This window comes from Mustela nivalis (assembly GCF_964662115.1).
Source record: "Mustela nivalis genome assembly, chromosome: 17".
In the NCBI taxonomy this organism is placed as follows: Eukaryota; Metazoa; Chordata; class Mammalia; order Carnivora; family Mustelidae; genus Mustela; species Mustela nivalis.
Window position 1 is genome coordinate 43,398,692 of NC_139036.1, and position 11,363 is coordinate 43,410,054.

The 11,363-nt window shown below is 54.3% G+C and overlaps 1 long non-coding RNA gene across 2 annotated transcripts; it reads left to right on the forward strand.

The window, feature by feature from the left end:
* The first annotated feature begins 5,203 nt into the window (after positions 1 to 5,203).
* LOC309851281 lies at positions 5,204 to 7,344 on the forward strand. 2 transcript variants are annotated; one of them, XR_014304705.1, is made up of 3 exons: positions 5,204 to 5,422; positions 5,932 to 5,976; positions 6,217 to 7,344. It is a non-coding gene; the product is annotated as an uncharacterized lncRNA (long non-coding RNA). The 2 variants fall into 2 exon arrangements; XR_014304706.1 differs by having other exon boundaries at positions 5,204 to 5,369.
* Positions 7,345 to 11,363: the final 4,019 nt, after the last annotated feature.

Here is an 11,363-nt window from a genome sequence, read left to right on the forward strand (position 1 = left end):
GCTGAGCAGAGAGCCCAATTTGGGCTCAATCCCAGGATTCTGGGATCAGGATCTGAGCCGAAGGCAGATGCTTAACGACTGAGCCACCCAGGCACCCCTGAATCACAATTTTTTAAAATTCTTTATTTATTCGACAGGCAGAGATCACAAATAGAGAGACAGGCAGAGAGGGAGGAGGAAGCAGGCTCCTTGCTGAGCAGAGAGCCCGCTTTGGGGCTCGGGGCTCGATTCCAGGACCCCGAGATCATGACCTGAGCCGAGGGTAGGGGCATTAACCCACTGAGCCACCCAAGCGCTCCCTGAATCACAATTTTTTAAAAACAGGTTATCAGAAGATTTTTTCAAAACAAAAATCCAGGGGCGCCTGGCTGGCTCAGTCAGTAGAGCATGCAACTTTGGATCTGAGTTGGAGGATATAGAGGTTACTTAAGCACAAGATCTTTCAAAACAAAACAAAACAAAAAGATCCTCTAAAAAAGGGGGGGGGGATGCCTGGGTGCCTTTTCCTCGGATGGAGCTCTGCTTCCAGCTCTCTGCTCAGCAGGAATCTGCTGCTTCCTCCCCTACTCCCCCTTCTTGTGTTCCCTCTCTTGATGTGTCAAATAACTTTTTCGCATTCAAGAGACCATCAGGGAGCCAACACCGATGTAATCACACAAGGGTTTATTTGACAAGCTTAAGCTTGGGCCCAAGTATACTCAACACAGCCGAGTAGGGACTTGGACCCCGAACCAGATTACAGTTAGAGTTTTTAAAGGCAGAGTAGGGGTGAACTTGGCGGTGGGTGAGGACAAAGGGGATGATGTTAGTCTCACTGGAATTTGGAAAGCAAGGTCTCCAGGACCTTGAGGGGCTAGCTCTTGTTGGGAGAAAGGTCATTTATTACTAGTAGTAAAAATCTTCTTGTGAGACCCTTAGATGTATATCAGCGGACCCTACACTTGGGAATTATCTCGACACTATCTTGGAGGTTTAGAGATAGTTTCCTAAAGGAATTGTTAAAGTAGACTTACAGGATCCTGGTCGGACCTGGCGGGGTAGGGCGTTGGTCAGGCTAGGATTGTCCTTGGCAAAACCTCGAGGTGAGGGTGGTTGAGTCCCCTGGGGAGAGCCACTCTGTCTGCTTCAAGGGCTTGTCAGTAGGTGAGGAATTTTAATGATTTTCTTCTCCCCCTGTGTCCCACTTCAAAAATCTTAAAAAAAAAAAAAAAAAGATCCAGAAGCAGATCCAAATATATATGAGGACTTTCTTATATGATACAGGTGGCATCTGAAACCGATACTAGATGGGCCGTTATATGATGCTGGGACAAGTGGGTAGCCATCCAGAAGAAATAAAGTCAGATTTATACCAGGACTCACTAGGGGGCGCCTGGGTGGTTCAGTGGGTTAAGCTTCTGCCTTTGGCTCAGGTCATGATCTCAGGGTCCTGGGATGGAGGCCCCAACATCGAGCTCTCTGCTCAGCAGAGAGTCTGCTTCCCCCTCTCTCTCTGCCTGCCGCTCTCCCTACTTGGGATCTCTGTCAAATAAAATCTTAGGGAAAAAAAATACTACTCACACGCTAGGATACATACAAAGCATGCTAGAGATGGAAATGCAAAAAGGTAACTCAAAGGACAGTAGGCAGAGACTATGAAGAGAAAATGATAGTGGATCTTAAGCACGAGGACACATGACCATCCTTGCTCCTAAAGATACCACTGGCTACTCTGTTACGCAAGAGTCTGATAGCAAGACAGTTGGGCAAGGCTGTGGGAAAAGAGTCTCTGTCCCCAGCTTATCATTCCCACCTCCTCTGAAGCGACAGTCAAGGGAACCGGGGTGAGATTGGAGGATGCTTTGACAGGGCGTGACCGTCCCCTCTCTGGCCTGCACTGTGGAGGCACTTCGGTCTGTGCCCATCGATGCGAGCTGGCTAAAGGAGACCCATATTACCCAAACTCCTAAGAAGCTGGTGCGTGAACTAGAACAGGAAATCATTTTTTTTTTTAAAGATTTTATTTACTTATCAGAGAGAGAGAGAGAGAGAGCACAGGCAGACAGAGGCAGAGGGAGAAGCAGGCTCCCTGCCAAGCAAGGAGCCCGATGCGGGACTCGATCCCAGGACGCTGGGATCATGACCTGAGCTGAAGGCAGCTGCTTAACCAACTGAGCCACCCAGGCGTCCCAGGAAATCATTTTATTTTAAACTTTTTTTTTTTATTTATTTGACAGAGAGACATCACAAGTAGGCAGAGAGGCAGGCAGAGACAGAGAGAGGAGGAAGCAGGCTCCCTGCTGAGCAGAGAGCCTGATGCGGGACTCCATCCCAGGACCCTGAGATCATGACCTGAGCCGAAGGCAGCGGCCTAACCCACTAAGCCACCCAGGAGCCCGGAAATCATTTTTTTTAAACTCTGTATTTCTTTTTAAAAATTTTATTTATTTGACAGATCACAAGTGGGCAGAGAGGCCGGCAGTGGTGGGGGAAGCAGGCTCCCCGCTGAGCAGAGAGTCTGATGAGGGGCTCCTTCCCAGAACCCTGAGATCATGATCTAAGCCGAGGGAGAGACTTAACCCACTGAGAGCCACCCAGGCGCCCTGAAAATCATTTTTAGTCATTTATTTTTATTTTAAAAAAGATGGGGCGCCTGGGTGGCTCAGTGGGTTAAAGCCTCTGCCTTCGGCTCAGGTCATGATCCCGGGGTCCTGGGATTGAGCCCCACATCGGGCTGTCGGCTTCACGGGAGGCCTGCTTCCTCCTCTCTCTCTCTCTGCTTCTCTGCCCACTTGTGAACTCTGTCTGTCAAAGAAATAAATAAATCTTTAAAAAAATTTTTTTTTAAAGATTTTATTTATTTGTCAGAGAGCGAGCACACACGAACAGGCAGAGTGGCAGGCAGAGGCCTAGAGAGAAGCAGGGTCCCTGCGGAGCAAGGAGCCCAGTACCGGACTGGATCCCAGGACCCTGGGATCATGGCCTGACCGAGGGCAATGGCTTAACCTACTGAGTCACTCAGGTGTCCCAGGAAATCATTTTTTTTAAGGTTTTTTTATTTTTCATTTGACAGAGATCACAAGTAGGCTGAGAGACGGGGTGGGCGGCGGGGGGGGGGGCAGGCTCCCCACCAAGCAGAGAGTCCAATGTGGGGCTTGATCCAGAACCCTGAGATCATGACCTGAGCCGAACAAGCAGAGAGTCCAATGTGGGGCTTGATCCAGAACCCTGAGATCATGACCTGAGCCGAAGGCAGAGGCTTTAACTACTGAGCCACCCAAGCACCCCACCAGGAAATCATTTTTAAAGATACTTTGTTTCTTCATCTTTAAGTAGGTACTACACCCAACAGGGGCCTGAACTCAGACCCTAACAGCAACAATCCCGTGGTCCACCCACTGAGCCAACCAGGCGCCACCTAGAAAGGGAAATCACTAATTTCCAATGGGAAATGCACCTTCCCCATGAGGGAATGTGTCATTCTGCAACATAAAACTTCTCCTTCTAAATATCAGAAAGCCCACAAAGCAAATGTAGTGAGCACACGAGGGGTTCCTAAGCGTGGAAGCGCTCAGAGCTGTAGTAGAACACACGGAGGGTCCTAAGGACCACAAGGCCCAAGAGCTTTGCTAATCTCTTTCTGTAGGCAGGTATCCCATGATATAATATTGACTCATTCATTTACTCAACTAAGTACGCCGGGCGTCCGGTATATGCCAGGTGCTGTTCAAGCACTGGAGATATAAATGGAAACAAAACACACCCAGATCCCCTCTCTAGGGTTTCTGCGCTGTTGAGTTAAAAGACTATTATAAACTCACGTTTAGGTGTCCAGGGATATGCTACTACTGAATAAAAAGAAAGGCAGGGGGTTGCCTGGGTGGCTCAGTGGGTTAAAGCCTCTGCCTTCGGCTCAGGTCATGATCCCAGGGTCCTGGGATCAAGCCCCGCATCGGGTTCTCTGCTCAGCGGGGAGCCTGCTTCCTCCTCTCTCTCTCTGCCTACTTGTGATCTCTGTCTGTCAAATAAATAAATAAAATCTTTAAAAAAAAAAAAAGAAAGAAAGAAAGAAAGGAGGGGAGGTAAGGGAGAACCCAGGGCACTGGGTGGAGGAGGGAAGGTGAAGGTCAGGATTATAGGCCAGGATCATAGTCTCCCTTTGGAGATGAGGAGGCTACAGAGAAGTGACTCGCCGGAGCTAGTTTCCCTGCCTTTGGTTCTCCCGGATACAGTCTACAGCAAACCTGTCTCCTTATCCCCAGTAATGATGTGCAGTAATTTCTCATCTCGCCAGCTCCCCGTTTAGAGATAAGGGACGGAAGGGGGAGGGTGAATCGAGGAGGCCAAGGTATACAGTAGGTCCCACTGGGTTTCGGAGCCAACGCTCTCAGGGCCTGCACGGGTGGCGGCTTCCAGCCTGTTTGCGGGAAGGACTCCTGTGTCACTCTGGGCAACACTTCCATCTCCTCATGGGCTGGACACACAAGCGTCACGTCTCTTTGGTGCCCTTTCTAGGCCCTGCACTCTCGGCTTCCCAGGCCCAGCCAGCCTCTTCCACGAAGCCCATGGTCTCGGGCACGTTGCTTCACCTGTCTGCCTCAACTGCCCCATGCGTAGGCAAACTTGCCAAGTCTGAGATGAAGAAAGCACTGAGCCCAGGTGTGAGCCCTATCAAGGAACGTTTGTCTTTTATCGTGTCCCTTGCTCAATCTAACTCTAACCCTAACCCAGAACGCGTATTCTCAGCGACTGACACCAAGGTCACCTCATTAACCACATCTGCTTTCCCTAAATCCCATCAAGGAGGTCTGCAGGCGACCACTTCTCCACTGGGGAAACTGAGGCTCAGGAAGTTAGGGAGTGTGCCCAAGGGCTCTGCGGATGGGGCAGGGTGGCCACCGTATCAGGGCCCAGTCTCGGGGCCCCGCCTTGTCTCTGGAGCCCTTCCCAGGTGGCCACAGCCCCGCGCTTCTCTGCTGGTCCCCAGCCACGGGGACCCAGCCAGCCCGCAGCAGGGTCCTAAGGTAATGCCCCGACGAGTTTCCCGGAAACTCGGACCACTCTGCGCCAGTCCCCGTCCTCCCCGGGGACATCCCCATTTCTCTGGGTCTTCCCCTCAGGCCAGCAAGCGCTTCCCAGCAAACAGGAGCTCTGCTTCCACCCGGGTTCCTCTCCGGCGGGGCCACGCCTCCGTGCGCGGAAGGGGCGGGGCATTCAAATTAGAAATGGCGAACGGCGCGAGCGACAAAGCGACGACAGAAGCACCATTTCTGTGTTCAGGTGTAGAGAATGGACATGTGTGCGGCCCGGCGTCCTGAGCGATGGCCTCCATAGCGCCTGTCGGCGAGGGGAGGGAAGCGAGGCGTGGGCCGTGCGCGCCGCGGCTCGCCGTGAGTGCAATATGGATGGCGACTTGGCGGTGACAGCGAGGGACGGGTGCTTGGTATCGCTTCTCGGCCTTTTGGCTAAGATCAAGTGTAGTATCTGTTCTTATCAGTTTAATATCTGATACGTCCTCTATCCGAGGACAATATATTAAATGGATTTTTGGAGCAGGGAGTTGGAATAGGAGCTTGCTCCGTCCACTCCACGCATCGACCTGGTATTGCAGTACTTCCAGGAACGGTGCACCCCCTTCGGGGTAAATATTCTGGTAACTAATGGCAGATTTAACTGTTTTTCTTCTCATTTCTATGAAGATTTTATTTTCCCCGAGAAAAGGCTTTACAGAAAAGGGTTTTCTTACAGGAATTTCTTCTCCTGTTAATTGTTCATCGGGGTGACTTTGGTAAGTCGATCTTCTTTTCTGAGTGTGATGTATAAACAAGAGTGGCGGGGAGTGATCTGTCCTTGGGGAGTTATCTGTCCTTGTCTTAAGTGTCCTTACTTTCTTTTGTACGAGGCAAAAAGTTTCTTCTGGAGATCCTACTCATTTCTTTTCCTTCTCCCCAGGTGCTGACTGGTTTGAGCTAGTTTGGGATTGGAACACTAAATTAGGTACCACCGGTGGGGGGGGTGATGACAATGACGAGGGTGGCACCAGTGTTACAGCTTAAGGTTTGTCCACAGTTCAAGAAATACTTGATGAGGGGCACTTGGGTGGCACAGTCCTTAAGCGTCTGCATTCCACTCAGGTCATGATCCTGGGGCCCTGGGATCAAGCCCTGCATCAGGCTCCCTGCTAGGTGCGAATCTTATCTCCCTCTCCCACTCTACTCACTTGTATTCCCTTTCTAGCTATGTGTATGTCTCTCAGATAAATAAATGAAATCTTAAAAAAAGAAAGAAAGAAAGAAAGAAAGAAGGAAAAGACATATTTATTGAATGCCTTCTATGTGCCAAGACCCGATGACAGGAGTGTCTCCTACCCCCAGACAGAAAGGCCTCCAGCCCCGAGAAAACTTACAGTCTCCAGTAGAGAAAATGAAGCAAGAAACGGGCGTGGGTCCGGGATGGTTTCCTGACCTGAGATTTCTACAAACCTTGCAATGGATTTCTTCTCATGAGTTGTGCACACTCCTTTGCCACCAGAGGGTTCCCTCAACTGACTGATGCAAGGCATCTGCTTTGACTCTCCTATCCACTGATTTAATGAGATATCCTAGGAGCTGATACCAAACAGTTGAACAGGCAACAGAAAATGGACAAAGGATAGTCTCCGGGTCGGGGGAGTGGGGAGAGAGAAACACAGATATAGGCAGACATCTGGCCCCCGGGGCACATCCAACCCCACCACCACCCGTGGCCTGGGCTACCTGGTCCTGGCACGGGCCCTAGGGTGGATCCATTCCCCTGCTGCATCCACCTGATCAGGCAGGATAAGCTGGGGGGGTGGAGGGGGCAGGTGTCTCAGAGGCCATCAAGAGACCCGCACACTCCCCTGGCCACCCCACCCCACCCCACCCCTGACTACAGAGGGAGGTAAACCCTACAGTAAAACAGCACCATGTTCAGGAGTTCCTGTTGTCGTCCAGCGCAGGGACATCCCCTCCAAAGCCCAGAAAACTGCTTCCTCTTTATACCGGCGTCTACTGAGAGAGAAGGAAGCCCAGGGCCCAGCTCGCGTTCTGGAAGGGACACATTCCACACAGCTAGACACCCCATCTGGGCTCACACACTGGGTGACTGGGAAGACCCTCAGCTCAGGCTGGCCTGTAGCCGAAGAGGCTCTCAAGCCCTTTGAGGGGAGCAGGAGACTGGGGGCAGCTCTGTGGTTTGGGCCACGGGATCTGGCAGACCCCATTGTGCTGATGACAGTGACATGTCCTTGAAGGAAAGACATGTTGTTGGAGTTGATGGGAGCCCCGGCAGGGAAGGATCACAGCGCGGGCTCTACCTGCGGGCTCTACCTGCGGGTTCTGGAGCAGGCCGCCCTTCTGAAAAGCAGCTCCTGGAACACTGCTGGGCATTTGGGGAGACGGCTGTTTCCCTGGGGACCACGGATACTGGGCAGGGCAGGCTCCCAGCAGCGGCAGGCCATCCTGAGATAAACGTGGGGTATCAGGATGGAGGAGACACTGGGCAGCCGACAGACCCAATGACCCCACCCGCCTTTGTTGGCTACCGCAGACCCGGCACGGTGGGCGTGGGAATGGGGGAAGCCCATAAGGGTGGCCGTGGAGGTCCCATACCGGCCAGCATCCTTCGGGGGCCCTCGGTCCTGAGCTCAGTGGAGGTACTGGAGCCGGGCCATTTCTACCGAGGGGATGTGGGGCTCTTCTAGTCGGCCGGCTTTGTTTCCAGAAACCTGTCCTTAAGGGCTCTGCCTTTGTCAGTAGCTATGGGGCTTGAGGCTCTCCCAGCCCACACCTGCCTCCTCCCTCTGTCTTTCAAAGCATTAGCCACCCCCGCATCCCTCCCCCGCAAAGAACCTCCTGTGCTCCTCACTCTGTCCAGCCACGTCTTCCCAGAGGACCCAACTGCCACCTAGGACTCACACCCCAGTGGGCAACTTTACCAAACATTGGACTATGTAATGCTCGTGTCTGTCCAATGGAAAGAAGGAAGGAAGAGAAAAGGAGAGAAACAGAAGGAAAGGAAGGGAGGGCGGGAAGAAGGGAGGAAGAAAAGGACGAACAAAACTGGGAACAAATATTTGCCAGTCCACCAGAGGCGGGGTTCATCTCCGAATTACACAGGAGATCCCGGAATGGGATCAGAAAGAAAAAGGAAAGAGGAAAACCGACTGGATAAAACATGAGTAAAGGTCATGCAGTTCAGGGGAAGGATCATCAGTGTGGCTTTTCACATACACATACACATGAGCGAAGACGGACAAAGAGAGAAATGTGTAGGACAACAGTCCCGAGATAGAATTGATCACCTGTGAGTTCGGCAAAAATCCAAGAGTCTGCTGAGCTACTAGGTACGCCAGGCTCCAAAAACATGTTGCTGGAGACCGCTCAGTCCCCGCCGCAGATCTTTGGCTCCGGTGAGGATAGCAGGGACCACCACGAGGGTGCGACACCTTGGCGGAGGCACATGGCTCTTGGTGAGGGTGACACCCCGTTCTGTGGGTGTGGACCTGTATGGGCTCTGGGGCACGGCCCACGGCTCTGGGTTCTCCGGATGCCCTGGAGTCCGTGAACGCGCAAGAGGCCAACGCGTGCACTAGAAGGGGAAGAAAGCGTCTTTCCCAGGAGAGGCAGTGCAAGCGCCTTCAGGTCAAAATACATGGGAACCCATCCGGTGAGTCCTGAAGACCCCGGAACCAAGCAGAGGGGTCTTGTGTGGGTGAGGCGGCAAGAGCCCTCACCAGAAGCCTGCACCAGGGGCTGGGTAAGCGGGGTTGATGGCTGACCTGGTTTGAGCCTCATCCCTTCACTCGTCCCTTCTAGGGATGCTTAGGAGCTGGGCATGGCTCTAGCTCCAGAAAGGCATAAAACGCAGTCCAGGTTGGATTTCCAGGGCCTGGAGAGTGCTGGGGTGGAGGGCCAGGGGCAGGTGTGGGATAGGAGGCCATCCGGGGACCAAGTGCCTGGGGGACCTATCTTCTTCGTGCTGGTTAAAACCAGGAGAAAGTTAAAACCAGGCTGGGGGCAGAGAGGGGCCCCTCTCTGGTGGGCGCGGGAAAACAGGAAGCACGAAACAGGCCCCACATTAGGTGTTATTAGGACCAGGCATTCAGAGAGGAGATGCGGGTTGGGAAAAGTGACTGGCCCAATTACTGTCTCTCCCGGAGGGTTGGCTACTCCTGCTGGGCATTTCCACAGAGGGCGTCCGAGGCTCACCAGAGCACTTCCTGAGGACGAGTGCAAGAGAGATCGTCCTCTCCGCCAAGGGAGAGGGGGGCAACCCCAGGCCGGGTGAGAGTCACAGAACCCAGAGCTAGGGCCGCGCTGGGCCGTGAGCACAGATATCGCCATCGTGTTACCCGCGTCCCCTCTGCCCACGCAGATGCGTCGGAACCTGCCGCCCTCGTTGCCCTCCCAGGTGCAGGTCGGGTTCTCAGGGTTCCCTCCCACAGACTCCTGCAGCGGGCGGGGCCTGCGCTCCAGACGCGGCCCGTTTCTGGGGACAGGCGGAGGGCAGCGGGTCACCGGACCCGTTTCTTAACCTCTCGGGTCTCGGGGATCCCAGCTGGGAAGTGAGGGTGAGAAGAACTTCAGCTCGCTCCGGGGTACCCAGGGCCCAGCGCGGAGAGCGAAGCGTGCAGGGCAGGTGCGTCCAGCGCGCGCGAGGGTGGTGCCATCAGGGTTCTTTCCCCGCAGGGCTACGGCCCCTGAGGAGTCCATGAGGTTGCGGTGCTGGTCTCACGGTCCTTCCGGCTAAGTGCAGGCTTTGCGGGGCACCCACCGAGCACAAAACCAGACGGGGGCCGGGGAGCGGTAGGCGGGGTAGGTGTCTCGGTCACGGAAGGCTGGAGAGGAGGTGCTTAGGGCGGAGTCCGGCTCCCGGGCACAGGCACCGGCACAGGTTCCCCGCCCTTTCGCTTGGGTCGGGGGTGGGGCGGGGCCTGCAAACAGCAGGTCAGCGTCTAGGGAAGAGGGCGAGGGAGCGGCAGGGGATGTGAAAACTCACCAGGGATGCGGGGGATCACTGCAACCGAAACCGCGTGTGGAGCGTCCCGCCCGGGGAGAGTGAGCCAGGAGTGCCGACAGAGGGTGACTCGGCTCCCGGGGAGTGCAGTACGGATGGCGGCGCCACGGTGGCGGCGAGGACAGGGCGGCCGGCATCACTTCTGGACCTCTTGGCTAAGTGTGGTATCTGTTCTTATCAGTTTATTTTTTTAATTATTATTATTTTTTTTTTTTTTTAGTGATAGAGAGCACAAGTAGGCAGAGAGGCAGGCAGAGAGGGATGGGGGAAGCAGGCTCCGTCCCGGAGCAGAGAGCCCGATGCGGGACTCCATCCCAGGATCCTGGGATCAGGACCTGAGCCGAAGGCAGCGGCTTAACCCACTGAGCCACCCAGGCACCCCTCTTTTTGAGTTTTTTGAGTTTGTTCATCTCAGTGACGTTTCATTTCCCACCTAGGGTCCTGGCGCGGGGGTGTTTTCTGTAGCACAGATTTGGGGCAGCGACGTGTAGCTACTGTGGCCCGAGTGTGCAGAGCCTGACCTTCCTGCCCTGTGGTACCGCCCTTGGTTGATCTGTGTGCTGGTGGCCATCAGGATCGGTTTCTCCACGTGTTTGCTGCCTCTTCTCCAAGTGCTTTCCCTGCTTTCTCCTGGTCCCCTTCTGGACTCGGACCCGCTTCCGTTGCACCACGAGGTCCTCCTGGGCCCCTTCTGCCCTTGAGGTGGGCTCGGGCCAAGGGTTCGGAGGAGCAGTTTTTGGTAGACCTAGGTAACGTCCTTGCACGTGTGACCTGACCTCCAATCTAGAGGACTCCAATCTGGCTCCTTCAGGAAGCTCTCCACTGGCTCTGCGCGCCCCCTTAACCTTCCGGAACAAAGAACAGGCCACTGAGGTTGTGGGTACAAAGGGCTTCCCCGGGAGGGAAGGAAAATTTGTTCTTCCAGATCTGTGGCCGCTGTTTATCCATTCTGGCGGTCCCCCAGAATCTCTGGGGTTTCTCGTTTCAATCAGACGCATGCCCCAGGACCGCTATAGGGCAATGGAATTCCAGTCTCTGGGGCCGGGGCGGAGGCTGGTGGACCTCCAAGGCCATGGGCTGGAAGCACTCCTGGGAGCATCTGGGAAGATGCCCCTGAGTCAGCTTCTGAACCAGGCATTCCCTGTGACCATGACAGTGTTGGACGGGCTCCAGGCACAGGTCCCTACCCCACAGTCCCGGGACTGGCTTTGTGTTCGGCACACCCTAGGCACTCAGGAAACTCATTACCGATGAGGAAATGAGGGATTCCCCGGTCTTGATGCAGGAGACCACCCAGTCCGGTCGGGAGGCCTTTGGACCCATACCCCAGAATCTGTTGAGAGCCT